Consider the following 7,660-nt stretch of genomic DNA (forward strand, 5'->3'; position numbering starts at 1 on the left):
TTCACTCAAACTGTAGCAAGCCAACGGCTGTCTGGAGCCTGTTGCCTACCTGCCTCCCTTATCCAGCTGTTTCCTTCCTCCAAACTGCTGAAACAGTGGCATAGCTAGGCCCTGGGTTATGCAACACAAACAACCCCCCCCCACCCCCTCCTGAATTGGCCTGCTACTGGTCACCTTGCAGCACTTCCTCTTCAGGTTGGGTCATTTCCTGTTCTCCCCATGCAGGGTGGTCTGTTGGTTTTTGTGAAGCTTCACTGTGGCTGAAGAATGGAGAGAAAGAGGGAAAGACTAGGCCACAGTTTCCTCGTTCTCACCCAACCTTTGTGAAACACTCCCTACTCTCGCCCTCTCTCTCACTCTCTCTTTCTCTCTACATCTCCCTTAACGCTCTCTCCTTCCCTCACAACATGATGTGGAGACTGAACCGCTGTCTGGGGTTTCCCTCAGTCCAAGCATCTGTTCACCAGTGACACACTGAGAAAACCACATGTCACATGTAGCATGTTTCAAACTGCTGCACATGTGGCTTGAATGGAACAGTGTGAGAGTGAAAGGGAGAACACATTGGCTCTGTGAATGACACAGCCACAACAATCACTGAAGATACACAAAATAGAGATAATGGAAAACAGATTGAAACATAAACATGTGCTATCGGTGTCTTGGGAAAATGACATCAAACATTAAGTGTGTGTCATGCTCTTAGAATATTCCATCCATTTCCAAGGACAAATCAAATACAACTTCCAAATGACTGTTAATCGTCCGACTCAAACTTAAAAAAATGTTTAAAAAATAATGCCAGAGCACAACTAGGCTGTTTAAAAAAATGGTTTAAAAATGCTGGGCGCTGACTTCAAAGTGCTCCCAAATGAGCTGACTCATAAACAGTTTTCCCCTGTAGTACGCACTACACAATCACAGCAGAGGGGAAGGTAAAGAAAACCAGGCAGATTGTATGTAACAATTAGGCTGATGCCAGATAATGCCCTTCAGCCTCCACAATCGGCCATCCGCATCACCCACTCTGTTTATCTGTAATTGCAATTTGTAAAAAAAAATCTGTGGTGATTAGACTCAGGGAGGGGTCTGAAAGAACACACCCTGCCCTAAACAAGATGCCAGTGTTTGGGTTGTGTTTTCACAAGGCCCACTGAGAGAGAGAGAAAGAGGGAGGAAGGAGGAGAGGAAGGAAGGAAGGAATGGAGAAGGAAAGGAGAGAGGAGTCATCACCTTGTCCTAGAAAGGATAATATGTTTACATGATGCAATGTCATTAACACTTCTTCTAAGAATGAAACGAACAAGAACCCTCGAGAATGATGTTTAAATAAGACCTATGTTTTGGTATCTTTGTCTAAGTATAAAGTACAAAGTACAACACATTGTTTTTTAAAGCAGAATAAATCTCTTAGGTCAACCATTGCAAGCAGAGGATGGGTAGTGCTTCTTCCCCAAGTGACACATAAGTCCTGTGACATCATGGAACATGCAGGTGCACTGAGGGACTCCATGGCATGTTCTCATCTCTAGATGAGCATCATCTCTTGGGGCTCACTCCCCATCCTCTCTTCTGATCAGAGAAATAAGGAGATCAGACTCGATGGGAACTGGTAGCCTGTTAGATATCTGATTCAGCCTTTGATATCCCTCAAAGATGGCTCTGCAAATACAGTCTGGCTTGAGAAAGAGTGAGAGAGAGTGAGACAGGCATCTGGAGAAGTGATTGAGAAATCATGTGCACATACCTAGCCTACATCAACCAACTATAAAGAATGCTTCACAAACACTAACCCTAATCATATGCATTCCTTTTATTTCATACACCCCCACACCCCCCAACTACATGTTCCTGGTTGACTGTTATTGCTTATTGCTTATGCACTGGTAATCTACAAGTAGAAATGTGAGGGGCTTGCCTGTCATCTAGTGGTAGGTGGCGGTACTTGCATGTCATTCCCACTGGGTGTACACATACAGGAGGGTGATAATTGTAATTTCCTGGGCTTTGCACAGCATGTGTAGAGGGGTTGTGGTGAGTAAGAAAACCTGCTAGTGTAAAATGAAGTGGATTTAGGTGCTCATGCTGCTAACCTGACAATGTTTAAGACACCCTCAAATCCCTCCTCACTCTCTCCCTTATTATTTATCACTCATTCTTGCAATAACATCAAACCATAAACAGCTTCATCTGTTCCAGTGGAGGCTGATGGGAGGAGCTATAGGAGGACAGGCTCATTGTAATGGCTGGAATGGAATCAATGGAACGGTGTCAAACATGTGGTTTCCAATATGTTTGATGTGTTTGATACGTTCCATTTAATCCATTTCAGCCATTACAGTGAGCCCGTCCTCTTAAAGCTCCTCCCACTAGCCTCCTCTGCTCTGTTCTGTATATAGTCTCCCCTAATCTAAACACCTCTTATACAACATGTTACAGCAGAATGTTGAATGCTGCTCATATTCATTGAGAAATTGGCACTTTGTTTGTTTTTCTGTTTTCAGGTGATCATAAAGTACATCACCTGCTGGTAGTATTACATACAGTGCAAGTGCTTTCCAAACATAGACTAAAATAAATACGCATATATTTACAAAAGGTGGTGATGCTCCAAGGCTATTACAGTTTTTTACAATCCCTTTGGCACTAATTTCAGAACCTTGTGGTCATTTTTCAAAACTCTAGACACAAAACTCGAAACGGTCATCACTTGTAACACAGGCTGTCCAATGTTCAAAACATTACATTGTGCATTCATATCTTTAAAGAAACCTTGCACTTGCAGAATCATTGGTTCAAATAACTAATTCATCATGAAATACCATCGGAACATTCATTTAGATCACCCACACACAAGATACGGATAGTTTCACTGTGTAGTTGTTCATACAATCATTAAATATTGTAGTACAAAATATGTGATACATGTTTCATTATGGTACTACACGTAAATACATCACTGTAAAAGGACTAGTAAAGAGAATATTACAGACACAGTGGAATCATTGAACAAAATCTGAAATGTATTGATGAAATACAATAAAATCACTCATCGGTTTCTTAGAATCAAAGCAAAAATATTTAGCGACAAAAAAAGAAAAAAACTACTGTACTTCTATATTTCTCTCAACCCTGTCTTGTGGATTTGTCCACAGGTTCTCATCCACATCACAATGGATGTTTTCATTAGCCAAACATCTTGGGAAGAATCTTCGGGCGAATCCAGGCCTGACACTGGTCTGCTGTGATGTCATTGCATGCGTCATCCACGGCCTGGAGAAGGGTGGCTTGTTCGTGAGGGTGCCTATCATATACCTTCCACCTACATGTGGAGAAAAATTCCTCAATCGGGTTTTAAGAAAGGAGAGTATGGGGGTAAGTACAGGGTGGTAAATTGCGGATGGGCCTGAAACCATGCTTGCACCATTTGAGCATGGTGGAACCTGACATTATCCCACACAATGACATAGGTCATGCCATCAGTTCTACAGACCTGATTTAGCCCATCAAGGAAGGTTACATTCGAACAGCGAATCATGTGGCTGCCTGCAACTCAATATATAGACTATATAGAGTAGAGAGCTTTAGTTGTTGTTCGACCAAACATTAGAACGGGCAAGATGCGTAATCTAAGCAACTTTGACCGTGGTATGATTGTTGATGCCACACATGGTGATTCCAGCATCTCAGAAACAGCTGCCTTCCTGGGATTTTTACGCACTACAATCTCTAGAGTTTACAGAGAATGGTGCGATAAACAAAACACATTCAGTGAGCGGCAGTTCTGTGGGCAAAAACACCTTGTTAATGAGAGAGGTCAGAGGAGAATGTCCAGACTCATTCAAGCTAACAGAAAGGCCACAAATGCTCAAATAACAGCTGTTTAAAACAGTGGTGTGCAGAACGGGATCTCTTAAAACACCGTGAATAATTCAGGCTGTTGTGGAAGCAAAAGGGGTCCTACCCAGTACTAGATAGGTGTACCTAATAAAGTGGCCGGTGAGTGTGCAGTAATGTCAAATCTGAAAACATGGTCTGGAAAAGTGTTACATGGGACCATAGAAACAGTGTCTAATAAAGAATGATGATGAAATATTACATCCATAGATAATGTAGTCCAATTGGTTCATGTTCCACGGTAATTGGTGTCAATATATCTCGTTATCCTGAAACTTTCATGATCTTAACATGGAATGCTGTTTGTTAGTTTCCAAAAAACTATGCATTAAGAGTAATGCAACAGTTACCTATCATTTTGAGCAGTTGTATCAATTGATAGTTAGATCATTGTAATGAAATGAATAGGCAGTCATCTCAGATGGGCAGTCATCTCAGATGTAAAATGTAATGTAACCATTTTGAAATGGTAATACTTTGATGTTAAGTTATGTCATTTTGAACAGGTGATTTGAATTCAATGAACAAATTATCTTAGCTTCATGTGTATTGTATCCAGGCAATTGGAAAAAGTGTTTGAGTTTTCAAAAATGTGTATTTTGATCATTGGTTGTGAGTTTTGTGTCTAGAGTTTTGAAAAATAATATCAAGGTTCCGAAATTCGTGCCAAAGTGATTGTAAAAAACTGTATAAGGTATACCAGTCTTCTTACTTGAGACATGGGTGGTCGTCATTCCGTCATCATGTGGTCCACCACAGGGCAAAGGGGACAGGCTGTTTGTGGACACAGAGAGACTATGGCCTAAACACAGGCCTGCTGCTCTGCTGGGGTTCTTCTACTGTAAGAGGGGCTACAGAGAGAGAAAGGCTGTGTGTGTGTGTGTTTGTATGTGTGTGTTTGTGTGTATTTGCGTGTGCGTGTGCACATCTAGTTCATCAGAGAAGCTTTTTACAATGGAGCTGTGTGTGTTTGTGTGTGTGTGTGTGTGTGTGTATGTGTGTGAGTGTATGTGTGTGTGTGTGTGTGTGTGTGTGTGTGTGTGTGTGTGTGTGTGTGTGTGTGTGTGTGTGTGTGTAGAAAGAGCAGGATGCAAGGCAGCAGCCAGGGGTTAGTATATCTCACCCCTCCAATCCACCACTCCAACCGTCCCCTCCCTGCTCCTTCTCCTACAGACAGAAATAGAAGGTGGAAGGAAGCTACCCTACCTGCTCCTTCTCCTACAGACAGAAATAGAAGGTGGAAGGAAGCTACCCTACCTGCTCCTTCTCCTACAGACAGAAATAGAAGGTGGAAGGAAGCTACCCTACCTGCTCCTTCTCCTACAGACAGAAATAGAAGGTGGAAGGAAGCTACCCTACCTGCTCCTTCTCCTACAGACAGAAATAGAAGGTGGAAGGAAGCTACCCTACCTGCTCCTTCTCCTACAGACAGAAATAGAAGGTGGAAGGAAGCTACCCTACCTGCTCCTTCTCCTACAGACAGAAATAGAAGGTGGAAGGAAGCTACCCTACCTGCTCCTTCTCCTACAGACAGAAATAGAAGGTGGAAGGAAGCTACCCTACCTGCTCCTTCTCCTACAGACAGAAATAGAAGGTGGAAGGAAGCTACCCTACCTGCACAGCAAAAAAAAGAGAGAGGTGGAGACGGAAACAATATTTAAATGGGTACCTGAGGGAGAGGAAAGACAGAAATGTTGGCAGGCCTCTCATCTTTAATTGGTTCCAAGTGTCCCAGATTCACTGGTAAAGTAAACTCCCCTGGCTATCCTGTGCTGTACCGTCCTTACAAAACGCACGGCTGCCTGCCAGCCCCAACAAAAGTATGGACTTTTATTTCATTTTCATTAGGCAATTTCCTGGGGAGTTGCTTCCCGTCGGTCCAGAGGCAGGTGATACACAAGATTTGGACACAGCCTGAGGACCTACTGTGAAGCGGTTGGATGTCTCGCTCTCAAGGCCTCTTATTGTGTGCCTTTGTAATAAACATACTGAGGTTAAGGGTTGACGTCAATTATATTTATTTTAAGCCCGTAAACTAAAATTATGGAGAATTTTCACCAAAGTAGGGTAACCTAGTTTATCGCATTTGCTTGAAAGAAGAGAGAATAGGATAAACATATATTTTTTTGGCAAACTAATGGACAAAGTGACTAATTAAGTGTTTGTCACAGCTGAGTAATAAGAAAAAGATAATGATTTCTGGTTGTTTCACCTCCTCGCTCTGGATAAGTGTCTCTGACAAATGACTAAAACGTAAACGTAATGAGTAAAGCAGATAGTTTAATGCACATAACATCTGAAGTTTTACCTTATAAATATCAATATAAATATACCTGGAAATGGTAAATGACTGATTGCACCTTAAACAGATCTTGTCTAAGCCCATGGGCTCAGGAGACTGTGAGTTTTCACTGCTTCTGATTTAACATGTGCCAAGTTTCTTTCACTTTCTTTGACTCCTTGTTACCAAACCCTCTAGAAATCCCCTATCCCTGCCTTTCTCTTTTTGGGCTTTCATTGTGACTTTATACTGTAGCTTCACACATAACATAATGTCGAAGCGAGAGAGTGATCTTTGAACGGTAGGTCTACATCTCATTCACTCATCAAATCGATTCGATATCAAAGTGAGAAGTGAGAACCAAAATATAAACTAAAACATCAACGACTGGGCATTGAAAAGATGTATCAGTCCTAAACAGGGGGAGGTGGTGATCCATCTCACAGACAGATACAAATCAGCACAGTGTTTATTATGTCTCTTTAATTAGAAGGTTGCCTTGTAAAGACCTGTGTTTGGCTCCTGTGTGTTTGGCTAGCTGCTATGTCTGGCCTGGGATCAGCCCAAACTAGTGGACCTTTCCCTACAGGACTGGGGGCTGCAGCTGGCCGAGGATGAGCTGAGTTCTCACATATTCATCACGTTAGAGAGAGAGCAAGGCTTGTGAATGGACACCACAGAGCTCTCTGAACCCCAACCCCCCCAGTGTTAAAGGGCAGACCACCATCAGACCACCATGCCTCTCTCCTGTAGCCTTATCCCCTCCAGCCCCCTCTCCCCATGCAGCCAGGCCCTCTGTCCTCTCCCATCCTGTTTTCAGGCTGCCAGGTCCAGATAAGGTGTCTTGGCAGGGAGTCGGAATACTGGCCTTCACCTCGCTGAGCGGAAATCTAGGAAGCTACGTCCACGCCACACCGCATGAACAATAGACAGAGAGGAAGCAGTAGGAATAAAAAAAGGAATGAGAGCACAGGAGAGCAACAAGGCTTTAGTGAATACTGGAGCCAGATGCTATTCTAATTCACTGGCCCACAAATCATTCCCAAAATACAACTCAAATACTAAAAATGTGATTTCTGATTTTATTGTCTATATCCTCGCTGTTATCTCCATATGCCAAATGCAATTCATTTATCAGATAACAGGTTCCGTTTGAACATGCAGTCATCAACACAACTATTGAGAAGGACTCTGGATGGCTCTAGGTGGGTGGTGTGTATCTGTGATGTGTACTGTTGTACTGTATGGCTGTTACTGTGTAGAGCAGGTGCTGGGTTGAGGCTGTGTAGCCACAGTAACAGCCCAGCTACCTCGTGTTCCATTCCCTCTCTGCTTTACTGTCTGATGTTTATCAGACAGGCTCAGACACAAAGCCTGCAGTCCACCTCTCTCCTTTCCCACTCCACACACATATATCCCCCTCCCAACCCCAACCACGTCAACTCTGCTCAGAGTCTAGCTCCAGTTCCTCATCCGACCTCC

The sequence above is a fragment of the Oncorhynchus nerka genome, linkage group LG11 (assembly GCF_034236695.1).
Source record: "Oncorhynchus nerka isolate Pitt River linkage group LG11, Oner_Uvic_2.0, whole genome shotgun sequence".
NCBI lineage: Eukaryota > Metazoa > Chordata > Actinopteri > Salmoniformes > Salmonidae > Oncorhynchus > Oncorhynchus nerka.